We start from the raw sequence: 25,916 nt of genomic DNA on the forward strand, positions 1-25,916 counted from the left end.
ATGTAGGAGGGAAATGACCAAAATGTTAACAGGGATGTTATTCTTGGGTGAGGGGATTATGGGTAACTTATTTTATTGTCTATACTTTTCTGTATTTGTCTTTTTTTTTTTTTTTTTTTTTACTATGGCCATTATATATAATAGGCAAAAAAAAAAAAAAAAATTTTAGAAACATGCTGGCGAGGTTGGGATAGGATACCTGGGATATGCAGGGGTGTGGGTGTCAGTAGAGGTGGCCCCGGGAAGAGTCGGCACAGCTCCCAGGAGCACGGCCAGACCCCAACCAGGTGTGGGATGAGGGGTGGATATGGATGCCTGCCAGGAACAGTCACAGAAGAACACAGGAGCCTCCAGGGGCATCTGCAGGCCTCTCAGGTGAGGACCATGGTTCTCACGGTGACTTCTGATGAAACTTGACCCAGGAACCCAGCTGGTGGGAGACAGGGCCTGCTGCTGAGCCCCTCTGACCAGAGTGGCTCTCCTGGGTTCTGTGCCGGGGACAGAGAGGGGGTGTAGATGGGAAGGCTGGGCAACACTTGGGGCTTTGACGCATAGTACAGACGACACACAGCGCCTACATAAGGGCCTGCTGGAGGAGGGGGAGCCGTATCCCGTTAGGACCTGTGGGCTGCGCTCAGCTAATTGCATCAGGCTGCATTTTATCTCTGGCCTGCATTTCAGATGCTTTGCTTCTGTGAACAGAGCAAGAAACAAAGGAAAAGGGTGAATCTCCTGAGAAAAGAACAATTCAAGGGACAAGCTTCCTTATCAGAGGGCCTGCCCCATTTCTATCTGTGGGACAGGCAGAGGCTGGGAGGAGAGGGGGTTGGGGACTTAGCCGCACTCACTAATAGTCTTAGGGAACAATAGGATGGTTTTTCCACCATTCTCCAAATAGACAGCTTTTAACGCGTGCCCTGTCCGAAGGATCTATCCACTCCGCAGCCTTCGCTGTATTTCCAGGCTCTCCAGTCCTGGTGGCTCAGAGGCAGGAAATTGCTTTCCTCGGAATCAGAGGCATCTGAGGGAGAAGGAGCCTGTGCTAAGTCCCATGCTGGGCCCGGAAGCAAAGTGTGAATGCTAAGATCCCAGCCTCCTGACCGGCACCCCCTTCATGGACAGTACAGAAGCCCCTCCTGCCTGGAGGGGGTGTTGCAGCCCCTCTCCACCGTGTGGGATCCTGGAGGTGTCCCAGGCAAGAGGCTATAGAGGTTTTCAGCATCCTCTGACAGCCACTGCTTCTCCCCTCTTGAATCACACTCCGGCCTGGCAACTTGACAGGGTAGGGAAGCTTCTGGAAACTTGCCCTGGAGCAGCCCCTGCCTCCAAGAGAGGAGGTTGGGGTCTCCTCGAGTTTGGGTCCCCATGTTCCGAGTGCTAAAACTTCAGGAGTTCCAACGGTCACCCTAAAATTGGTGGAGTTTCTGAACTTGAAAAATCTCACACTTTTCCAACACAGATTGCTCAGCCCCTTGGCTTCAAAGCACTCCTACTGCTCACTCATTTAGTTTGTTTCTTCTGCTGTAGGTCTGTGTCAGGCACTGCTCGAGGCACTAGGGATGCAGGTGACCAAGACTCAGCCCTGCCCTCAAGTGGCTGCTGCGGGACTGTGGGAGGACTCAGTACATGAACAGCTTGAGGGAAAGAAGCTGGGGTGTCCCGGGTGTGCAGAGGCGGGCCCAGATGGGCTGTGAGCAGGCGAAGTGGGCTACAACCGGCCTGCTGTTTGGCTGTGTCGTTCATGAATACTACAAGCAATTTCTTATGTATAAGAAAGCAGCTCTGTGGTGAGAACCAAGTCTTTTTTTTTTTTTTTTTCTTTAGGAAAGATACATAAGGCTACCCATTTTCTACTGAGCACTCACAACATCTGAAGCTACAAGCAACCTGTAGTTCAGGAATTTTATGTATTTTATTAAAATAATGCAATGATATTCCTTCCTCCACTTCCTCCAGAAAAAACCTGGACACAGGGTGTGTGTGCCCTTTGCTGAGGAGCCCGGGCCCCCGGGTGGGTGATGTGCAGAGCCACTGGTGATGTGCGTCAGCGCGGCCTGACTAGAGGCCCCTCCTGCGACGAGTTCCAGGCCCTCAGTGAACCCATGTGGTCCCTGGGTTCTGGAAGCTTCTAGGGGACCATGTTCAGGGCCGTGGGTCCAGCTCTGAGCCCAGCTCCTGCTAACTCTTTCCTCCCACGGTTCAGGATGCCTACAAGCCCAGGCCACCCTGATTTCCACGCCTCCTGGTCGGGAGGGCTGCCGACACAAGAATGCCATGAAAACCAAGCAGGAGAACTTAGCCTGGGCAGCAGGGAGGAAGGCAGAGTTGAGCAAGTCTCCCTTCGTGCCCTCCCACTGCCATCATCTGGGACACCAGTGAAGCCACCCAGAACTTTGGCCGTTCCCCAGTGTTCCTGGCCACGTTTTCTGCTCCAGTGACATGATGGCACTTGGCAGAGAGAGGCAGACCAGGATAGCCTCTCTGTGCCTGGCCCCACGGAGTGGCCCTATCTGCCCATCATCAGGCCTGAGCAGGCTTCTCTTGGCTTTCCTTTAATGAGATGCTAATGGGATGCATCATTAACGCAGCAGCTTTTTAAACCCTGAGCTCTTGTAAATTTTCAAAGGTCACGGTTTTATGGCAGCTGACAGCATCCTGCTTCTTTCAGTGACTGAAGAACACTAAAGACCGAGGGCCTCTATGGTTGAAGCTCTCTGTGAGGCAGCGCAGAGGGGGAGGCACCTGCTGGCCATGGGGGCTGGGGGCCTCCACCCTGCAGCAGTCTCAGAGGACACGTGGGTTCACTCCACCAGCTTGGGGGGAACCAGCCGTGCATGGCCCACAGAGCTGCTCTGAGGGACCTGCTTCATTTAGGGAAAGGTGTGTAGGGCCGCAGGTGGTGTGCAATGAAAGATTCCTGGCAGAGGGTGAGGGGCTGACACTCACCTGGGGAGGCAGGAGCAGTGGATGCCCATGGAGTACCCTTTGCTTACCAGGCTGTGTACCCACGAGTCTGCGACACACAGCCCCGAGAGGCTTTTGCTAATTTGTCCACCCAGAGGAAACCCCTTTTTCTACTTTGCACAAAGGTGCCATATAGACTAGCAGTGTCCTTCGTGGCCAGGGAGGTTTGAGAGATGGCAGGGACTCCCCTGGGGCCCTCCCAGGCCTCGCTTGTTCTCACCTCTACTCTCTGTGTACCCAATAATCACAGTACTTAGTGCACTGCCCTCAGGGCCTTGTTTCTGCCCTGTCTTTGCAGGCAAAGCTCCATGACTCCATGAGGGCAGAGTCTCTAAGCTAAAGTGTTGGCCAGTGGAAGAAGCATGCATCACTGTTGGCTTGATGAATGGATGAATGAATGAATGAATGAATGCACAGGGTGGATTCCAGGGAGAGTAAATGACACAAGTCACAGAGCAGAGAGTGAAACAGCACGGTTCCCTCATTGGGGGGCTGAGGTTTCCACATCATGGGGGCCGGGTGTGCTGCAGCACGGTTCCCTCATTGGGGGGGCTGAGGTTTCCACATTATGGGGGCCGGGTGTGCTGGGACCCTTAACACTGTTGCCCTGGATGCTGCTGGAGGCTGCCTGGAGCCCTGGATGGCCCAGTCCACTGACCAGCAGAACTCATCAGCCCCTCTGGATGCCTGGGTGCGATGAAGGCATGGACACTGAGGGGTGACTCCTGCCTCTGTGGAGCTGGGGAGACCTGGGGGAGTCTCCTGGAGAAACTAGAACACAGCATTCTCCACTGTTTGCCCAAGGATGTCAGAAGAGGGTGAATCAATGAAGCCTTGAGAAGAAGCTTCCAGAAGAGATGGGCTGGGCCTGGGCCACAAAAGCTAGGCAGGATTCAATCTGGCAGACGGATGGGGGCCCAAGTCACTGCCAAAGGACCCCAGAGCAACCAGTGCATTTTCAGCCTAGATACAGCTGACAGAGACAGGCTTCAAAGTCCACTTCTGGGGTGCACATGGGCCTTTTCTGGAGGGACGATGATGCCAGCACCTACAGCCCTCTCCTGCCAAGGAAACTGTCTCCTAGATGGGAACCTGCAGGCCACGATGCTCTGTACCATGCGGTGCAGACAGGGTTGGCGGGGCTGCCTTCTGCCGAGCATCACTGAGCACGCACTCTGGGTCAGGGGTACCACCGTGTACGAGGGATCCGTGCTGGGCAAGGTCCTGCCCTGGAGGAACTTACAACCAGCAGAATGGGACACCTACACCAGGGAGCCGTGGGGGTGCCACAGGCTTGGAGAGAGACCCAAGGAACAGACCCATGATGTTGTCTCACTCCCACCCCTGTTAATAGAGAGACTGGTGCTACCATTAAGAAAAGGTACAGTAAAATCATGATGAAATTCAAAGGGGAGACCAGACCAGGGAACACAGGGAGAGAAATGAACGCTGACGACATGCAGGCCACGGGGCTCCTGGAACTGCCACAGTGGAGCCTTCAGCATAGCACGGAGCTTCCACTTAGTCAAATTAAAACACACACACACACACACACACACACACACACACACACACAGTGCTGTGACTCTTTTGACAGAGTATGTCAGATGCGACACTATGCCAGTCCTGGGTCTATCTTTTTAAGAGGTCTTGAAGCTTCTGCCTTGGTATCTTAGACCCTCCAGACCATCAGCAAATCAGCTGAACATCACCAAGGGTTACTAGTCAATACCACGGGATCAGCAGAACTGTCCAGCCAAGCTCTCTTAGGATTCCTGTGCACAAATTTGGGAGATATTATAAAATGTGCCATTTACAGCCACTAAAAAAGAAAAAAGTAAAAAAAAAAAAAAGGGATACACAGTCTACTGTGTATCTTACCATTTTGTATATATTGCAAAATAGTAAAGGGCAAAGTCATTTGTGCCTTCCTCTTGACATATAAATGCACAGTGTTACATGCATCTCTTTGTGTTCTGTAGAGGATTGGGGGCAGCATAAGTATAGTGGGATTCTAATTACATAAATGTCAAAACTAAAGTCAGTGCAGCATTTCCCTAACACAGCCCAGCTGGGTGGTGGGTGTGAAGTGGCCTTGGATGAAAACTTGAGGAGCCCCAGGGAAGACAATGCCAGGGACAATGCCAGACAAAACTCCCTGTACCCGGACCTTCATCTGAAGCCTTGTTTCCATCTCCGGGCTCCCCACAATACCCAGCCCATTTGGGGAAGACAAGCTTTGGTGTACCCATCCCACCCGCCTGGCTCTGGGTTCTGATGGCTCCTTCTGGTAAGGGATGCTCACGTGCGCTGGCCCTCCCTGCAACTCTGGCATGGTTCTGATTGCCCCACACTTTTGGAACTCCCTACATCAGAAAACTTGCTCTACCAGCTTCCCCTGCAGCTAGGGCATGGCATGTGACCTGTGGCTCAAACCCACTTAGGTGAGACTGCAGTCTGGAAAGCTGGGTGATGTGAGGAGGCCAGCACTGCTCCAAGTCCATGCGCTGCAGAGGCTGGTGGCAGAGGAATGGGGATTTGGGAGCACGTGGGGCAGGGAGGCTCTGGTGTCCTCAGCCCAGCACTGGTGGTGAATGCGGTCATTTCCTTTTTCTTCTCACTCTGCAGGGTTATTCCTAGGGCTCTTCTGAGAACAGCAAGAGCAAATTCGCACAGTGCTCCTAGCAGAAGTGCATTTGTTGCGGGCACCTCTGATCACTGGGCCCTGGCTTGCCCTGGGGGGGAATCATATCACACCAGCTATGAGCTCGAGGAGGGGGCATCACTGGGCAGGCCATTGCCTGCAAAGAGTGGATATTTCACTTCCTTTCAGCTTCCCTCCCTCTGCAGGGCACTTGACGTCTTCATGGTGCCAGGTCCACCTGTGGGGAATGATGGCATCCAGCTTTTGGCAAACATATTCAGACTAGGGTGTTGGGGACTGAGCATGTGGGCCTCTCAGGGGCTCTTGCACTACAAAGGTGAAGCCCCAGGAAGGCAGTTCTCACTTGAAAGGAATTATGTTCCAATGGTAGAAACTCAGGCTTGGGGAGGAGATATTTTGGTGTCTGGGGTCTTTTAGATGACAGCTCATAGGTTTACAGCTAGGCTGATTAGGCTTTCTAGTGTTGGCAGGTTATCACTGAGAGCAGATTCCAAGATCACATAGGGAGGGCTTCCGACCACGACCACGGGGATCTCCAATGTGAGTGCACAAAAGCAGCATCTGGAAGACTCGTTAGAGGAATGGAAGTTTCTGGACCCCACCCTGGAGGTTCTGATTCAGTTGGTGTTGGGCGAGGGACCCAAAAATGTGCCGCTTTAATAAACCTACAGGGGACGCTCGGCAGGTAGTCCATGGACCTCACTCTGGGGATCAATGAAAGTCTTTGCGTTCAAATTCTTGGGCCTGTGCGTGGGGACCGAGGGGTTGATGCTGCTCATCAGGCCCTGATTGGGAGAGTTTTGGGTCTTGCTTATGTGGCTTATGGGAACCAGCTCCTAGGCGAGGCCACTTCTGAGGACTTCTGTTCTGAGCCTAGGTTTCAGGGGGTCAGAAGGACACGTTGAGAGCCACCAAAGCTGGAAATCTGTGGCCTCCGGGAAGCGCAAATGACATTTAAGGGTCTCTCAGTTCTCATTTCCTGATTGCTACTGAACTACAAATGAGAAGATAATCGCAGTTAAATCCCTACGTGGGGCCAGGGGAGGGTCTCCCAAGCCCCACCTGCCCTCATTAACGAGGCTGCCCTCTCTGGCCCCCTGGCCCCAGGCCTGCGCCCTCGGCCTCCCCTTCAGAGCCCTGCCATAATGTGCTCTGGTGCCTGATGAAATTTCTAATAATACTAACCAATGATGTGTTAAATTGAGACACTTCTGGCTCACATGCCGGAAACTGCATGATGGTTTAAAGGACCAGTGCTTACCTTTCTCTATCAATTTGCTACTAAATTACTGCTTTCGGGGCAACTTACAGAAAAGTAATTCTTTATTTAAATTTTAATTTAAATCTTGTCATTTAAAATATATATTCAGATTCCAATCATATTACAGAATATGATGATGTCTTTGGAGGGTAAACGAGCCTGCTGAGAGCCTGGGTGGGGGCAGAGGATGTGATGGGGCAGGTGATAGGAGGGGCTGAATAGCGAGCGAGAGACAGAGGACAGGCTTGGTGAGGGCAGCCATGTGCTGGGCTGGGAGCTACAATTGCAGACCCCGTCTGGGCCCCAGGCCTGGCCCTGTCCTGGCCCTGTGATCCTCGGCTTGGTGGCCAGCCCCAAGGGTCATCTGTAAATAGTTTAAGCAGAAACCACCAATCACTTCCTGTGCCCTTTCTCACTGGATCACTGTAAGGACGCAAGCCATAAACAGATGCCAGGCACAGATGAACTGGTCCTCCCTGGCCAGCCACTGTCCTAACAGCCTCCTCCACTCCAGGTGCCGGCATGCACTGATTTCCTTCCATGAGGAATTCTGTGTTCTTACCTTCATTTCACAGATGAGAATAATGAGGGCCAGAGAAGTTCGAAAGTACTCAGGGCAGCCAGGCATGGTGGCTCATGCCTGAAATCTCAGTACTTTGGGAGGCTGAGGCAGGTGGATCACTGGAGCTCGGGAGTTCAAGACCAGCCTGGCCAACATGGTGAAACCCCATCTTTACTAAAAATACAAAAAAATCAGCTGGGCGTGGTGGTGTGCACCAGTAGTCCTAGCTACTTGGGGAGACTGAGGCAGGAGAATCACTTGAACCTGGGAGGTGGAGGTTGCAGTGAGCCAAGATAGCACCACTGCCCTCCAGCCTGGGTGACAAACCGAGACTCCACTTCAAAAACAAAACAAAACAAAACAAAACAAAACAAAACTCAGGGCATGGCAAGCCTGGGACTCTAACCCAGGTCTACTATTTTATCACAAGATCTTCAGACGTGCTCTGGGATGGCAGGAATGTTCCCAGGCTACCTCTCCCCAGCCTCCCCGGCTGCAGCCAGTAGACCCATAAATGGACTCAGCCATATCAAGCCTGCGCCCACGCCATCCTGTCAGGATAATACTAAAGCCCTCGCTAGGTGCCCGCAAGCACACCAGCCACGGCCTCTCCTCACACTGTGTCCAGCCCGACAGGGCCTCCTGCTCCAACCCTGCCAGCACACTGGGGCTAGCTGTTGTCTGCCTGGCTCCCACTCCTGGTGCTGCCCACCTTAGCACTTCCGTGAAACCACCCCGTTTAAATGAACAATCGCCTCCTAATGCCAAATAAGGGAGCATTTCACGTCCTCTTTCTCTGATCCCTAACAATGGCTTCCTCCTTCTTCCTTCTGGAAACTCCCTGCCCCTCCGTTTCGGTAACAATGCTTCTCCTGGTTCTTGACCTAAACCTCTTCCCAGCACCTCCTCCTGGTGCTGTTCGCTGGTGTCTCCTCTCCTCGGATCTCAAGCATGGACGTGCTCCAGGCTCGTGCCAGGCCTCTCTCTCCCTCTCTCAGGACTGTTGGGGCCCTGTCTTCTTTCTTAATGATTTTTCTGATGTGAAACACCTGTGTGGTAGCCCATGCCTTTGATAGAACCCAGCTTTCTATAGTATCCTGGAAGTATGTTTGCTTTTCCCTTTTCCAACATCAAAGTCTATACCTTGGAGACACTTTTGCTGAAAGTGCAGCACAGATGGCCTCCCTTGCACACATAAAGCAACCACAGATGGGGCTGGTTTTTGCACTGTGCTCTGGAATGTGCCCTGTCCGGGCCCCCAGCCCCTTCCTCCAAGCCCCTCTCCCAGTGGATGGGCCTTGTGGACAAAGGAAATGATAAATCTGGCAGAACCTTACAACTCAAAGCTTTCAACTTTCCTCTAACAACTTTCAACCGAAAACTTCTTAGTCCCATTTCCAAGTAACTTTTCATCCATTACAAAACCCACAAAATTTTCAAAGGGGCTTTGAAATAAGATCACCTAGAAAAAAAAAAAAAGCCCATCACAAACGAAAGTCTTTGAAAAGAAAGAGGCCCTTTCCTGCGCTTCAGCTCCCCTCTGATATCAGTTTCCCTTTCATTCTGCTGAAAGGTGCAGGGCAGGCCTGGCCCTCAGCAGATGCCTGTGATGTGCGGGAGCCAGTGGCCCAGACGGACAGACAGGGACGTGGAGGAGCACGAGGGGCACCTCTCACAGAGCGGGGCCGGGCCTTTCATCCCCCTTCAATCAGTCCGCACCGCTCCCCCAACAGCCGCGTTCCTTGTAGCGGCCTGTCCTGCTCAGAGGCCCCGCCGCCCTGCCTGTTTCTGGTCACCGTGGCATTGGTGACAAGGCAGCGCCCTCCTGAGCACGGTGACCCTCTCCAATCGTGTCACCAGAGTGGGCGGGGAGGTGGGCCCGGCAGGGGCAGCCCCTGCTCTGGCCTTTGATAGGACATTTTCCAACTGCCGGCCCTGCGGGCGGTGACTCCAAGCCCACCCCCCGCCCTCCCCAGGGTCAGCTGTATACTCGCAGACGCACATCACACAACGCCCATTTCCGGGAGCCTTTGTTATTTTCAGATTTGAAATCCGTAGTGAAGCTGGTGAGGAAAAGTCCCCTGTACAGGGCTATGGGCCGATGTGGGGTCACAGGTGGACCCCCTTACTGAACCATTTGTGGATGGGGCCTGGCCCTCAGAGACTACAGTCTGAACACCCAACATTATTACTACTATTTTTGATACAGGGTCTTGATCTGTCATCCAGGCTGGAGTGCAATGCTGCCATCACAGCTCAGTGCAGCCTCGAACTCCTGGGCTCAAGCGATCCTCCTACCTTGGTCTCCCAAAACACTGGGATTACAGGTGTGAGCCACCACGCCTGGCCTCAACATTAATTGTGAGCCCAGTGACTCGGGCCTGCATGGAGATGACTTCCAACGACCCCAGGGGAAGAAGCAGGCTCTTTACAACGGCTTGGCTAGGGGCTGCCCTGGCCCCTCTGCCCCCTAAGGCCTTCCCAGCACCTCCCCAGAGGGCATTCTAGGATTAACTAAGCCCTCCTGTGTGCAGGACCCCCCAGAGCCAGAAAAAACCCCAAGACTGAGTCTCCATTCATTATCTGCGACTCCCTTTGTGACCTTCCTCAATAGTCGCTTAACATGCTCATTAAGACTCCTGGGCTTGGGCTGGGTGCGGTGGCTCACGTCTGTAATCCCAGCCCTTTGGGAGGCCAATGCGGTTGGATCATGAGGTCAGGAGTTCGAGACCAGCCTGGCCAAGATGGCAAGACCCCATCTCTACTAAAAATACAAAAATTAGCTGGGTGCAGTGGCAGGCACCTGTAATCCCAGCTACTCGGGAGGCTGAGGCAGCAGAATTGTTGCCCCGCTCCCCGGGAAGCGGAGGTTGCGGTGAGCCGAGATTGTGCCACTGCACCCCAGCCTGGGTGACAAGAGCGAGACTCCATCTCAAAAAAAAAAAGACTCCTGGCCTCCTCCTTTCTAGTCGGGGGCAGAGCATTCCTGTTGTTTTTTTTTTTTTAAAATTGCAAACAAAGACTCACTAGGAAAAGGGAACAGCTCCACATTGTAAAACCTCTGCTGTGTGACTCGCAACACTGACTCCCAGAGCATGGAGTCAACTGAGAGCTCGACTCTTGACGCCACACAACATTCCTGACACGACATCCTCAGCGACCTCATTAGAGGCCTAACAAGAGACGGGACGCGGCAGAGTCACACCGAGGGGCAGTGAGACAAAGAGACAAACTGGGCAGCACACACGGCCTCGGAGGTGGCTCCTCAGACGCAAGGCGCACCGAAGGAGCTACAACAGTTTTATTGTGGGGACTTCAAGACTCATCCAAACAAGTCAGCGCCTGAGTGTGGGTTTCAGGACGGTAGCCTAGATTCTGAACGGTATGGGGGTCAGAGCTGGGCAGAAATGACCGCTCTGTGGTGGGAATGTTCCAGAAGACGCAGCGAGGGCCTCAGCGTGCCTTCTTCCAGCTCCTGGGCGCTAGCTGCTTTGTGCCTGCTTAGGCTGTCTGTAATGAGAGCCATGTGTGGCCAGGCAGGGTCCTGAGGGAGTGGCGTTCTCTTTGGCCCCACCTTGGTTCAGAATTGAGGTGGTTAAAGTGATGTTTAAAAGGAGCTGGTATTTAGCAGCAGCCCAGCTCTTCAGCCTTCAGGAAACACTCGGGGGCAGCCAGATGCCGTCTAAATTCACTGGAGGATCATGGCAAGAGGCACAGCGGAGAGATCTTAAGCAGTGGTGGAAGAGGCAGGGGACACAGAAACAGCCCTCTTGGGGAAGATAGATACTTCCCTTCCCCAGGAGGAGTGCTGGGGAGGCGCGGGGTGGGGATGGGCACTGCACACAGGGGCTGTGGGTAACCAGGGCAGCATGAGGCTCTGGTCTTCTCTGCAAGAGGCTGGGTAGCCATGGTGCCAACTCCTGAGGAGGTTGGGCCTGGCCCGCCCTTGGAGATGGGATCCCAGACAAATGCCCTCCACTGATGTCCCCTCCTCAGCAGGAACCCAGACTGCCTAGGCCAAGGTTTCCTCCCTTCATGTCCAAGGGAGGGCTTCTGTCTGCACGTGCAGTGTGGTCCGGCTACCACAGCTCCACTCCCTCAGCGCTGGGGCCCATCGCCTGCAGGGGCGTCATCCATGCAGGCAGGGCCACGGGGCCTCTGAGCAGGACGGGCTGCTACAAGGAATGCGGCCCCCCTCCCACCCCACACTTACTGAGAGGCAATCCTGTTCTGGAGACACAGATATCAATAGTCTCTGGCCTAGGGGAGTGCACAGGCTAGTGGGAGAGTCAGGATTATAATTACAACAGCTGATATCTATGGAAACTTTAGATGGTCCAGCTGACAGCCCCTTGAGGCTTGGGAGTTCTATGAGGCCAAAATCTAAGTGCCCAGCTCAGCTCCTCACTGCATTAGTCAGCTCAGGCTGCCAAAATAAAATATCACTGGATGGCTTAAACCAGGGGTCCCCGACCTCTGGGCCACAGACCCAGCCTGTGGCCTGTTAGGAACTAGGCCACACAGCAGGAGGCGAGTGACGGGCAAGTGAGTGAAGCTTCATCGGTATTTGCAACTGCTCTCCGTTGCTGGCATTACTGCCTGAACTCTGCCTCCTGTCAGATCAGTGGCGGCATCAGATTCCTATAGGAGCACGAACCCTGTTGTGAACCGCGCATGCGAGGGATCCAGGCTGTGTACTCCTTATGAGAATCTAATGTCTGATGATTCTGGAATAGTTTCTTCCGGAAACTGCCCCCCCCACCCCTTCAACCCCCATGCATGGAAAAATTCTCTTCCACAAAACCAGTCCCTGGTGCCAACAAGGTTGGGGACCACTGGCGTAAACAACAGAAATGCATTCCTCACAGTCAAGGAGGCTGGGACCTCTGAGATCAGGGTGCCAGCATGGGCAGGTTCTGGGGAGGGCTCTCTTCCTGGCTTGCAGACTGCTGCCTTCTTGCCGTGTCCTCACCAGGCAGTGAGCTCTGGTGTCTCTTGTTCATCTTACAAGAGTACTAATCCCATCAGGAGGGCCCCACCCTCACAATCTCATCAAAACCTAATTATCTCCCAAAGGCCCCATCTCCAAACACCATCACAACGGTAATTAGGGATTCAACCTGTGAATTTTGCTGGGGGCACAATTCAGTCCGTAAGATCCACGCAGCCTACACAAAGTGGGTGTTCAGAAACGCTGGCCGAATTGAGTGGAGATCAATCCGCCTGTTGTTTCTCTGGCTCCACCTTGCCCACTAGACCCCAGGGAGTGTTGAATGGAGACATGCACCCACAGACCTGACTAGCATGCCTGTTGGTCCTCCCACCAGCCTGAGCTCTAATTTTCTGATGGTTTGCTTTTTTCCTCTCACAACATAATCTCCATGATCTCTAGTCTTTCCCGAATGCTGTTGAAAGGCTTGTTGTATTTATCTCCGGAGAATCCACCGTGCCCCTGTGCAAATTTCCATTGTCATGGTTCATTTTAATTTCCTCTAAGGCTGTTGCCCACTCTCGTGTTCAGAAATAGCTTGTTCCACTTAATAAAAGCATTTAAATATGCAGACACGAGAAGTTTCCTTTGCTTGCTCCTAAACAACACAGTAAGTGGAGTGAGTTATACCCTGTGTCCTGCTGTGAGGCTGAGCACAGACCATGTGGCTTCCCAGGAAGGAGAAACTCTGGATCAAAGGCTCAAGGGCAGGAGCAGGATCTGAGAACTTCTGGTGAAAACCCAACCAGCCTGGATGACCACACCTCACATTTCCCAGCTGACAGCACCCTGGCTCTCCTGGACTTGCCTCCCTTCTTCATAATGATCAGAGCTGTGGCCAGCAGTCAGCAGGTCTGGATTGGAGACCTGGCCCACTCCTAACTGGCCTTGTGACCTTGCACAAGTCATTCCACCTCTCTGAGCCCCTGCTTCTCTCCTTCATCTATAAAGCAGGCAGGACAATCCCTCCTTCGAAAGGCTGATTTCAACAAGCAGTGGGAATCTTCTACTTCCAGGACCTAGCAAAGTACCTGGGACAAGGCAGGGGCTCAGCAAATGGCAGCTATTATTACTTTTAGGGGACCAAAGAATGCAAGAATATTAAGTAGCCTTTTATAAGAAGGATGCTGTGCCAAAGGCACAGTCTTTCTCCATCAGTTTTCTCTTGGTTGCTGCAGCCAGAGACTCCCCCACAGGCTGTGGATTATCAAGAAACAAAAGCAAAGGACTGGAAAGCAGGCTGGATCCTAATTCGAACCCCACATCTATGGGAAGTGTAGCTATTGGCTGTGAGACCAAAGCATCACGACCTCTGGTGGCGGGTGGTCTGAATTGCAGGTCAAGTAACAGAGGGGAGCCAGGCTCATAGATACAGATAGCGAGGGGCAATGTCGCAGGGCATCTTTCTTTGGCTAAATAATGACAACAAAGAAGCAAGAGTCCAGGTAATTGGTGGATATCAGCATGGGATTGGGAAGGGGGGTGGCAGAGATGTAAAATCCCTGATAAGAAGGCAGCTGAAGCCCTGTTTTAATGGCTCAGGAAGACAGTTCCTGTCTGGTACCTAGTCCTTCCAGGACCCTGAAGCCTCCTGTCCCACAGAGGAACCCTAAGCTTATATGTGGGGCTGAGTGGGGCAGGCAGGGGAGTGCAGGTCAAATATTTTGGGTCACAACTGCCCCAGAGATGAACAGTCCAGGTAGTAATTGCTAGACTTCCAGCCATGCGCAGCTCATGTGGAATACCAATGGCCCCTTGTGAGAAGCCTGGGGATCACCTCCAGGGGCCATTCTCCCTGGAGACACATCTATAAATACCTCCAAGTAAGCCCAGCCAACCCACTCATCTTCATCTGGAATTAGCACTGGCATCAAAATTCTCTTCTATTGTTTGTTCATGGGGAGTTAGTTCATGGATTCACTTGAGGTCACATTTAAGTCAGCTGCAGAAATGGGGGACCCTCCAAACCCAGAACTTGGTCACAGCTAGCTGGCAGCTCTCTCCTTCTGCATCTGCTTCCTTCTGAATACAAGACTCCAACCACTCACACAGTCCACACTGTGCAACCCTACTCCCGGGATGACATTCACATTCACATATGCACACACTATCACACAGGTGCACAAGTGTGCACACATCCACTCGCCTACTTACATAACTGAGCCCACACACATGCATTCCACAGAAACCCACACAGCCCCAGCCTTCTTGGACTGCAGGGGGACTCCGGCCCCCACAGGGCAGGAGTAGCTGGAAGACACTCCTCTGCTGGCCCCACAGAATCTTTTCTTTTCCAATGACTCCAGAACACAGAGTCCCCCATGGCCACTTTGAGCTTTCCTCCCAGACACTTTTTCCTAAATCAGCTTCCAATCTGACTCATTTCAGTTTTAAAACAAGAAAACATCAACAAACATGATGGAGGGAAACAGATGGTAACAATTACAGGAGGGAGAAAACAGAGCTCGCTCCCTCTATAAGGGGCAGGCAAACATATTGTTCCCCAGACAGCGGACGGTCCTCCTGCCACTAACGTGTAAACTTGGGTGCATGGCTCCCAGGGCTCATCGCCATTGCAGGGGACAGGCCAGCACTGTATGGTCCATGAGGGATGCTGGGCACCACGAGGCGGGTCCGTTGGAACCTGGGACCTGCGAGGTCCCCAGGGTGGGGAAGGAAAGACATTCCAGCACGTCCCAGGCCACCTCACATGAGACATGCCCCGTCTAAGACCCGAGATCAGGGTGGGACAGCTTCCTCCCCTGCACACTGGGTCCACCTGTGACCAGCTCTTGTCACCTCATGTCCCTGTGCAGAAGCCTGTCTCACCCAGGACTGTGAGCTCCTGAGGGCAGGACAAGGTTTCTCACTCAGGGTGGTGGGTAGGAGTAGGACTCTGGAGCCCGGCTGCCTGGTTCAAATCCAAGTTCTGCCACTTTCAAGTAAGGAAAGCCAAGCAAGCTCACAGACCACTCCATGCCCTCCTTTTCTCACCTCTTAAACAGAGATAATTCAAGTACCTACACCATAGAATTATGAACTAATATGTGCAAAGGACTTAGAACCATGCCTAGAACACGCGGGTGCTATATGTGGAAGCTTCCAGCGTTATTACCCATGCAGATGGCCGGCGTTTGGTTGAATGCTCAGTGGGCATCCTAAAGGCCCCCAAGTACAGTGATGAGGGAGCAGGCCTTAGGCTGGGCTGTGAAGGAAAGACTGAGCATTCCAGGCAGGGGAAGCCCCGCACTGACTTCAGGGCTGGGAGGAGTCACCCCTGTTGCTGGGAGAGTCCAGGAGAGATGGCCAGGGTCCGGGGTCCCGAGTGGGAGTTTTCCATGCTCCGTCCCTCTTGGGACACACCATTCGCATTTGTCCATCCTTTGTGATTAGGTAGGACAAAGGCTCAGCTCTCCAGCAGATCAGATTGGTGGAGTCAGGTAAGAAAACAGGTGCAACCCAGAGAGATCACATGCTGTGATGTGAGTGGGGTGGTGGTGGCCTATCCTGGCCTTGTGAGTCCAGGAAAGCTGCCTGGAGGAGGGGGCTGAGTCCTGACTTCAGGATGAGGGGTGTGAGCATGAAGAGAGGGGATGATGCGTTGTGCTGGGCACAGGGAATGTGATGCCTTTGGGGGTCAGAACAACAGGGCATCAAGAGTGAGGGGTTTGAGTCCCTGTTCCTTCATTATTTGAGTGCCCCAGCCAAGGATTTAATGTCTCTGAGCCTCAGTTTCCTCATCTACACAATGAGAATCACAGTTCCCTGTGTCCCAGGCCTGATGGGGGGGTGTTGGAAGGATGTGCATTGCAGGTGCCCAGCTGGCTCCCAGCACGTCCCAAGGGGATGAATGCAGGGGCCACTGTGCACCTGCCTTTTGGACCAGACTTTCTCTCTCATGTGTCCTGTTCTTACATACATTTACACACAAGCTGTCATACTGGTGGCCAGTGTCCCCACCTTCACGCTCCCAGGGATATGCGTTAGCTGCCCCTATTTGGACGCCTGGATATGGCGAGCTGCATTTGACCACCACAGGGAGGACGGTATGCCAGACCCCCTTGGTGCCCATTTGATGCCAATGCAGACAGCAGCTTGTCTGGGCACTCCCAAAGTGGAGAGGGGCAGCTTTCTGCTGCACTTCATTTTGGCAGCGCCTTCTCTTCATCTTGAAATATACTGATGTCCTTACTTATTCTCCTGGGGGCTCGGCATCTCCATTCACCTCCATTCTCTCCAGTCTGCATTTCCTGCCTGAGGGGTCTGTCCCGTTAGCACCAGGGCTTGAGTGTGCTCCTCCCCTCCTCCTCTCCTCTTCCTCTTCCTCCTCCTTCTCTCCTCCTCCTCCCCCCTCCTCCCTCCTCCTCATCTCCTCCCCATCTCCCCTCCTACTCATCTCCTCCTCCCCCACCTCCCCTCCTCCTCCTTTCCCACCTCCTCCTCCTCCTCTTTCCCCTCCTCCTCATCTCCTCATTCCCTCCTCATCCTCCTCAACTCCTCCTCCCCCACCTCCCCTCCCCCTCATCTCCTCCTCCTCCTCCTGAGCTCTTCCTCTTCCTCCTTGTCTTCTCCTCCCTTACCTCTCCTCACCCTCCTCTCTTCCTTTTTTCTTCCCAGGTGCTCCTAACTGCAGTTACTGCTGTTTCAGCTCCTGCCAAGGCCATTGCCAAACGTGCTCAGGAGGGCAGGGACTCAGGAGGCCTGAGCTAACCTGGACAAGAGGCTTCTCCCTGCTAGGCCTCATGTGAGAATCAGCAGATGGAAGTCAGCAGCAGGTCTTAGCCCGGCTGGGCTTCTGCAGTCTCTCCCCTGGGAGGTCTGGCTCTGGCAGGCTGTGGGTGGGACCTGGGGCTCTGCTGTAGAGTTCCTCAGCTGCTGCTGCTGCTGCTGGGTGAGAACTGGGCCCCACAGACTGGACGCTTTCCAAGACCAGCCCCCTTTACAGGCAAATGCTTCCCTGCCAGGGGACTGGGGCTTGGAGAACTGCAGTCCCCCGGCCAAGGGTGTTCCTGCAGTGGAAGTGTGTGCCTCAAGCTGCCAGCCTGAGCAACGAGAAAGGCCTTCCGCCTGGCTCCCTGAAGGCTGGTTTCATGACGGGAGTCCGGCTTCCCATGCAGGGTCGTCCCCGCGGGTAGAAGGCACTGGTCAGAGTGGCAGCAGCACTCCAGCCAGCAGGATGCTGGAGTTCCCATTGCGGCGGCACACATTGGCCTGTTTACACACCCAGCTCTGCGGGCTTGGCCTTCTCTCTTTCAATGATGTTTATCCGAGTTCTGTAACATTCTTCTCCTGCCTCCCTCTCTCATCTCTGGATGGGGACCCGGTTCCTGCGTCTGGTCTTTTGCCCAGTTGCCACATCACTGTCACCTTTCCAGATGCTCACAAGCCCACTCGATGCTTCCACTTTGATGTCCTGCCTGCACCTCACACTCTGTGTGTCCTGGACTGGCCTCTGCTCTCTCCCTCCCCATCCTGGGTCAGCTCCCTCTGCTGTATGCTCTGTCCCAGAGCTGGCCTCACCACCCTGTTCCCAAGGCAGGAATTTGGGACTTGGCTTTAACTGTCCCCCCACGCCATGCCCCAGCAGCCTTGCTGATGCCCTCCTAAATATTTCCTCTAGCAGCCCTGGCCTCCCTGACCCTCATCTCTGCCTTTTCCTGACCTCCAAGGAGTGTCACCTGGGGTGTCTATCTGAATCTGTTCTTTGTGTGGCAAGGCAGTTCTTTTTCTAAAATGTAAATATGACCATGTCACTCTCCTCCCTAACACCTTCCAATCCCATTGTCGAAGGGATCAAGTGCCAACTCCCTGATGGGCCCTGCTGGCCTCCTGATGCCTCCTCTCACCACTCCTGGGCTGGCACTTCATGCTCTGCCAGCACCCTCGTGTGGTTTGCTGCGTCCTATCTCCACACATCAGCCTAAGCCTGGCCTCTGCGTGTCCACTGGGCCCCCTCACCGAGGCTCGCTCCATCTTATCCTCAGGGACTCAGCTCAGCGGCCTCCCCTTGGAGAAGCCTCCCCTGACAGCTCCCTTCTCTGGCCTCCCTTCATCTGGGTCGGATGCATTTCCCCTGGTTCCGCAGCACGCCCCACGGGGATCCCTGGAGCCTGTATGAGCTACTGGACTCTAAGTCCTATTTGCTCATCCCCATACTTTACACTATGAATTCCTTGGAGGACAGACCATGCCTTATTTCCAGGATAAGGCCTGGTACATAGTAGGTGTTCAGAAAAAGTTGGGAGTGTGAACTAGGCACTAACAGGCTGGGATGAGGCAGTCTGGACTTAATGCCCTTGCTAGCTTTACCAGTGCCCCAGACGTGCTTCCATCAACGCCCTTGCTAGCTTTACCAGTGCCCCAGACGTGCTTCCATCAACGCCCTTGCTAGCTTTACCAGTGCCCCAGACATGCTTCCATCAACGCCCTTGCTAGCTTTACCAGCGCCCCAGACATGCTTCCATCTCTCTTTTCCTGGTGCAATTCCAGGGCAAAGGAACTTCTGAGTCCTTTCTAATCAAGCTGTTAATAGGGGAGTCCTGACACCAGACATTGATTTTTCACCAAAGGGGAGGAGGCTTCCCCTCTGTGTTCTGCACCCCAGCAGTCAGTTCAGATTTTTAGGCCGCAGTCTCTCCTGTTATCATGGGCGCGGCCTGCTTCGGCTGCCCTGGGGCCTAATTTCCTCACATCAGTGTCAGTGCCCCCATCCCTGGGATGCTCGGATTTCAAAAGGAGTCACAGCTAAGGCCTCCATGAGTGGACCCATTTCCCTCACCCATTTCTCCCCACTCTCCAATCACTGTGAGGCCCCAGACCCCTCTGAGAACACCCACCACCCTTAAAATTTCCCCAGCGGCCCAGGCTGGAACCAGACCCTTAACACTGCAGGAGAAGCCCGCTCTCGATCCAGCCCCGCAGAAGACCCCAGGTGTGACATATTCAGCTCAGAGCCTCACCTGCTGCAGGAAGAGTCACAGACCTGCTGCTTAAAAGCATTTCATGTATGCTTTCCTTTACCTTCTAGCAGGGGGTGAGCAAGTGGACACCACGTCTAGGGAGCAATGGCTGGAGGCTGTAGCTGGAGCCTCCCACCTGCAACAGAGAGGCTGCCTTTCCCTGGGCCGAGGGGCCTGTGGCTGCAAGGCCTGTGTCTGGCTGCCTTGGAGGAGGGACCAGGGTGCTCCAAGCCCTGCTCCCCTGGAGGGGAAGGACCAGCATTTGCCTGTAAAGGGGGCTTTCTGGCAAGGCATCCTCATTTCCATTCACACAATTCACGGCCTCTGATGTTCTCAGCAGAGAGGAGTGGTGGCTGCAGAGCTTTTCTCTGGCCTCCTTCCAAATACTTTGCGATTCAGTCACCCTTTCTTCTCCTAGAGGACACAGGTAGCTTGATCAAGCTATGGGTTCAAGAAAGATGTTAAGATTTCAACCCCTGCCTTAATGGATGCCTTCTATATCAGCCAGGGTTCTCCAGAGAAACGGAACTAATAGGATAGAAATTATATATATAATATATGATTTATTATAAGGAATCAGCTCCTGTAACTATGGAGGCTGAGAAGTCCCACGATCTGCAGTTAGCAAGCTGGAGACCCAGGAGTGGGAACTGGTATAGTTCCAGTCCAAAAGCCTGCAGGCTTGAGACCCAAGAAGAGCGGATGTTTCAGTTCCAGTCCGAAGGCAGCAAAACACCAATGTCCCAACTCAAAGGCGGTCAGGAGAAACCCCTCTTACTTACAGCAGGGTCAGCTTTTGTTCCGTTCAGGCCGATTGACTGATCGGATGAGGCTTTCCCACATTGGGGAGGGTGAGCTGCTTTACTCAGTCTACTGATTTGAATCTTAATCTCATCCAGAAACACCCTCATGGACACACCCAGAATCATCTTTGGCCCAAATATCTGGTCACCTTGTGGCCTGGTCAAGTTGACATGTAAAATTCACCGTCCCACCATCTACTACAAAGACATTGGCTCTGGCTACAATTTTTATTTGAATCTGTGCTTTGGGCAGGGAGTGTCAAGACAGGAAAAAAAAAATAAATAAAGGCCCAAACAATAAGAATACTAAGCAGGGCTGGAGAATTCCTTCCATGATGATGGAACTTTTCCTCTGGCACTCCCTTCCCAATACATAAATCCTGCCCACTCCCAGGAGATGCGGTGTCTGCCTCTTCTCCGCCCCCCAGCAAATAAAAGAAATAACACGCTTCCCAGTCGCAGCTGCTCCACACCTCAGCATATGCTCTGCCTCACTTGCTTCCTCACTGTTAAAACGACAACGGGCGCCGTCTTCGGTGCTTCCAACACCCTCGGGTCCCTCTCGCGGCCCGGCCTTCCTACGCTGCTACGTTGTGTATTACCCACAACAGCAAAAATGTTCCACTGGTGGTTTCAAGATTCCTAAAAAAATAGATTCAAAACATCTTTAATACTCTCTGAAGAAGCAATACATCACAGGAAAAGCAGTAACCTTTCCTATTGCTGATACTATCCAGACTGCGGGCTGATGAGGACAGTAACTGCAGCCAATTCGTATTCTGCGTGGCTGCCGCTGGAGGTGCACAGGAGCTGGTCCACCCACCCTCCACACTCCCAACCAAGGAAGCTGCTGAATTTCTGAGTGTTTGCCTAATGCCCTTTTATATAACCTGAAAAGAGTCACAGTACTTGAAGGCAGTATTTTCCAAGAAACAGCCTTCCCCTATTAACGCAACATCCCTGAAAATAATACTGCTGTTTCTATAGCAGTGACAGGCCCTGCATGGAACGCATTTTTCCTTCCTTTTTTCCTCATCACAGAGCCACGGGTAAGAAGCTGTGGCGGCGGAGCCTCGTCAAAGCCAGCTGGACAGAGGGATGGCTACTTGCATTGTTAAGTAGGAGCGCTTCACAGTGACCATGGGCCAGCCTGGAACTGCCTTCCCCCAGGATTGGGGGACAGGCGTGGGTGGGTGTGAGGCACAGGGAAGCTTCTCTGCCTGGTGATCCCAAGAGGGCCTGCAACAGGTGCCCTGCCTGGCTGAAGGAGGAAGCTGCCGGGAAATCAGAGACTTGGATTTGCCAGGTTGTTTGAAGGTTAATGTTATGGGTAATCAAAAGGAGGAGACAAAAGACAGAAAAATGGAAACCCTTCAGAACAGTGAAAGGTTTCATTTACCTTTGGTAAATAAAAGTGTGTTCATATTTTCACAAGGATTTTTCTATTTCACCAGCTTACAACTCAAACTGGGCTGGGCAAACACGCTGCGATATGGCGGTCACGGCTGTAATCCAGAGAGAATGCTCAGAAATGGGAAACAGAAACGCAAGGCAGGATGCCCCTTCATGCTGGAAGTCAGAAACTCCATGTGTTCTTCTTGCTGCCTGCCGAGGTCTGAGCGGGGCCCTGCTGTGAATGACCCTGGGAACGGTGCTAGAGTCACACATACTTGGTGCGGACAACAGAGCTACCTTTCAGGGGCTCTGTGTCCTTGGACAGGTCACTAGACTTCTCTGAACCCGTTCGCTCATTTCCAGAAAGGGATAAGATCTCTCTTACAGTTCATGGGTGGGCAAGAATGATGGGTGCCAAGCCCACGACCCCAGGCCCCGGCAAGGAATTGGCCTCTCCAAAAATGATGGTTTTTATTATTCTCACTATTCTAGAAAATGTCTTTGTGAATTGTTTGCTTAATTGAAACGGTTTCTTTTTAATAAAATCTTGATTTTAAAAAGCTCGAAGTCACCTCTGTTTTCTTTATTCAGCAGAATAGGATGCAGGGCGAGGACAATATTTAGAGACTTGGTAAATGTTTTTTTCTTTAACTTACATTGCCGTGTGTGTGTGTGTTTCTCTCTTTTCATCCTTCTCTCGCTCCCCCAATTTAAGAAAGGTTAGTTTAGGTAAAATGAGCATTACAAGGCTCCCACAACCTCCGCAGCCTTTCTGTCACAGGATTAAAGAGCAGAATGAACCCCAGGCTGAGTATGAACTTTTTGTAGGGATCAAGAGAACAGAACCCCAGGCTGAGGAGGGAGGGGCAGACTTGGAGTGTGGGAGGACAGGGTAAGGGGTGCAACCTCGTGGTCAGGCTGCTACTAGGGGAGCATGGCAGAAGCAGACCTGGCTCAGTGGCCAATAGCAGAGAGGTCCACCCCCCAGGCCAGGACCCATAGGCCCAGTGAGGTCTTCCTTGCTGAGAGCTCCAAGGGGACTGACCCTTGGATCCCTTAGGAGGAGGGATCAAGGCCACCAGGACTGGAAGCCCAGAGGCCACAGCGAGCCTGATTCCCAAAAGAGAAGCAGAGGGGGTCTGGGGAGAAAATATCTGCCATCTTTCATCTGACAGGGGAAAGACATAGGCACCAGCTGCGCTGATCAGAAAGGAACAGTGACGCTGACGTGCAGGAAGGCTGGCGCAGCTGAACCAGGTCATGGGCACTTCACTATAATCCGACATCCTCAGCACAGTCTGTGTCCACGCGGTGACCCTAATAGGTGCATAACCATCAGGCTGCAAACGAGGGGTCTGGGGATGTGAAGCCCCCTAGACTGGAATAATGGGATTTCTCAGAGGGCCCCAGGAGCTGGGGCAGGCAGCCCATGGAAGGTGCAACTTCAGCAACTTTCCTCCGCCCAGAGCACCAGTGCAGGTGCTCCGGCCTGGCTCGGGGTCCACCGTGATAGGCAGCGCGGCTCGCACAGAGCCCGGGGACGTCCTCCCTGGCCACCGCACCCCTTTCTGCAGGCTGACTCAGAGCTCCCTGCAGCGGAGACACACGTGAGATGCTCCGAGTGTCCTGACTTGTTCTCTGGTCCCAGATATATGACTCAGGGTCTCAGGATCCCAGGTTGGATGGTCCTAGGGTGGATGGGGGGGCAGCAACCTCCTGTGGAAGTGGGGTCCCTGGCAGCACCCGGTTCAGTGAAAATGGAAGTGAGAGTGAGGCTCTAGGAGGAGGTTGCATTTACACAAGAGAAGAAGTCGAGGCAGCAGTTTTCTCATCTGCAAAATGCTAATAACAAAGCCTGCCCCCGGGGTTGTGAGGACAAGCCGAAGCCCAGGGGAAGGCCTGGCTCATTGCAGACCCACAGTGCGTGCTCCCCAGGCACCAGGTTCAGTGTCTTTCCTGAAAAGGCAACTGGATAGGACATGGAAGAAGCGCCAAGCTGTGAAACAAAGCGCAGGTTCTAGGGAGAGGGCTAAGCAAACAGGGAGAGAAGGACCTGATGGCTGGAACGCGCTTTGGAGGAGTCTTGTTTTGCTGGAGGCGGAGCTGGCCTGGGGCTGCAGGGAGCAGCAGGCTCCATTCCCATCATCAATGCCCAGGGCCCAGGGCGCCCCTCTCCTGGGGGCTTACAGGCCACATCTTCCCGCCCCCGGATGGCTTTGCGGTCCCTGCTGTTTCCTGAACACACCAGCCCACCCTGCCTCAGCCTGGAGCCTGCAGTGTTCCTCCCTCAGCGATCAGCGACCCCAGGGACCTCCTTTCTTACCTCCTTGGGTCTCTGCTCAAAGGCAACCACAGAGAGCTCTTTGCGAACTCTACTATTTCAAATCTCACAGCTAACACTCCTTATTCATTTTTCTCCATTGCACTTATCAATATTATGTGTGTGATTCTGAAGAATGCATATTCCCTAGATTTTATGTACAATATTCTCTAAGCCGTTGTCATGTTTACTAATTGTGTTTGCAAATCTTCTATACCTTTATTATTATCATTATTTTTGTCTGTTTTGTTATTTAGAGAATGTGTTAAATATTTCCTACTGTGACTGTGAATTTATTTTTTCCCTTCTAGTTCTGTCAATTTTTGCCTTTTATATTTTGAGGCTATGTTCTATGTTCTGTGAATCCTTAGGGTATCTGAGACAGGTCTCAATTTAGGAAATTTATTTTGCCAAAGTTAAGGATGCATGCCAGCGACATGGCCTCAGGAGGTCCTGATGACATGTGTCCAGGGTGGTTGGGGCACAGGTTGGCTTTATACATTTTAGGGAGACATGAGACATCAATCAATATATGTAAGATGTACATTGGTTCTGCCTGGAAAGGGGTGGGACAACTCGAAGCAGGAACGGGGTTTCCAAGTCATAGGTAGGTAAGTGACAAATGGGTGCATTGTTTTGAGTTTCTGATTAGCCTTTCCAAAGGAGGCAGTCAGATAAGCATCTATCTCAGTGAGCAGAGGGGAGACTCTGAGTTTTATCTGTCCTTTGTCCACAAGGAAATTCCTTGTGAGGGAGGTATGTAGCTTGTTTTTAAAATCTTAGTACTTATCTTTTTTTAAGGGATAGAATGGGAGGCAGGTTGGTCCTAAGCAGTTCCCAGCTTGACTTTTCCCTTCAGCTTAGTGATTTTGGGGTCCCAAGATTTATTTTTCTTTCACAGTTCTTAGATGCATACAATTGTTGTATCTCCTTGTGAGCTGAGGGTGGTGGTTTTTTTTTTTTTTTTTTTTGAGATGGAGTCTCGCCCCGTCGCCCAGGCTGGAGTGCAATGGCGTGATCTCGGCTCACTGCAACCTCCACCTCCCGGGTTCAAACGATTCTCCTGCCTCAGCCTCCCGAGTAGCTGGGATTACAGGCGCGTGCCACCATGCCCAGCTAATTTTTGTATTTTTAGTACAGATGGGGTTTCACCATGTTGGCCAGGCTGGTCTTGACTTCCTGACCTTGTGATCCGCCCACCTCAGCCTCCCAAAGTGCTGGGATTACAGGCATGAGCCACCGTACCCGGCCAAGGATGGGTTTTTAAAAAGTAGTAATTATGAAGTATTGTTTCTTGTCTTAAAGTCAATTTTGTGTGATATTGATGTAGCTACACCTGCTTTTATGCATAGTATATCTTTTTGCCTTCCTCCATCCTGTTCCCTTTAATCTTTCTACACCTTTTCTCTTTTAATGTGTTTTTTATAAACAGCATCAAGTGAGAATTTAAAATTTCAGTCTGAAAAGCTTTGTCTTTTGGTCAGAGCATATACATTTGATGTAATTACTGATGTATTCAGGTTTAAATTGATCATTTTGCTAAATGCTTTCTGTGTCTCACTTGCCCTGTATTCCTTTTATTCTTTTCTCCTTTGTCTTCTTTTGGATTAGGTATTTTGTATTTCACTGTAATATCCATAGATATTACATCCCTCATCCTTGACTTATTGAAATGTAATATTGATACTTATACTCTCTTCCTTGGCCTTAAAATAATTCAACGGCCTTAAAATAATTTCATTTCATTTGTTCCCCACACCATTTCTAAGCCTTTTTTGCATTTATTTCTCTCTATATATGTTGTTTCATAAGAGTTTTTTTATCTTTGTATACAATTGATATTTATTCATCTATAGCCTTATTTTTACATTTTTTGTTGCTTTTCATTGCTTCCTGAAACTCTAACCTTTGCTTTGAATTAATTTCATCTGCCTGAAAAATGTACTTTTGGATTTCCTTCAGTGCAGGCTTTCTTTCCTTTTCTTTTCCTTTTTAAG

At 52.1% G+C, this 25,916-nt stretch overlaps 1 protein-coding gene across 2 annotated transcripts in view; it reads right to left on the minus strand.

Annotated features, from left to right (window-relative positions):
• Window positions 1–25,916, minus strand: part of KLHL29 (kelch like family member 29) — a 318,791-nt gene that overhangs the window by 70,841 nt on the left and 222,034 nt on the right. The gene's annotated exons all lie outside the window — the stretch shown is intronic.

The sequence above is a fragment of the Pongo pygmaeus genome, chromosome 12, assembly GCF_028885625.2.
Source record: "Pongo pygmaeus isolate AG05252 chromosome 12, NHGRI_mPonPyg2-v2.0_pri, whole genome shotgun sequence".
Lineage (NCBI taxonomy): Eukaryota > Metazoa > Chordata > Mammalia > Primates > Hominidae > Pongo > Pongo pygmaeus.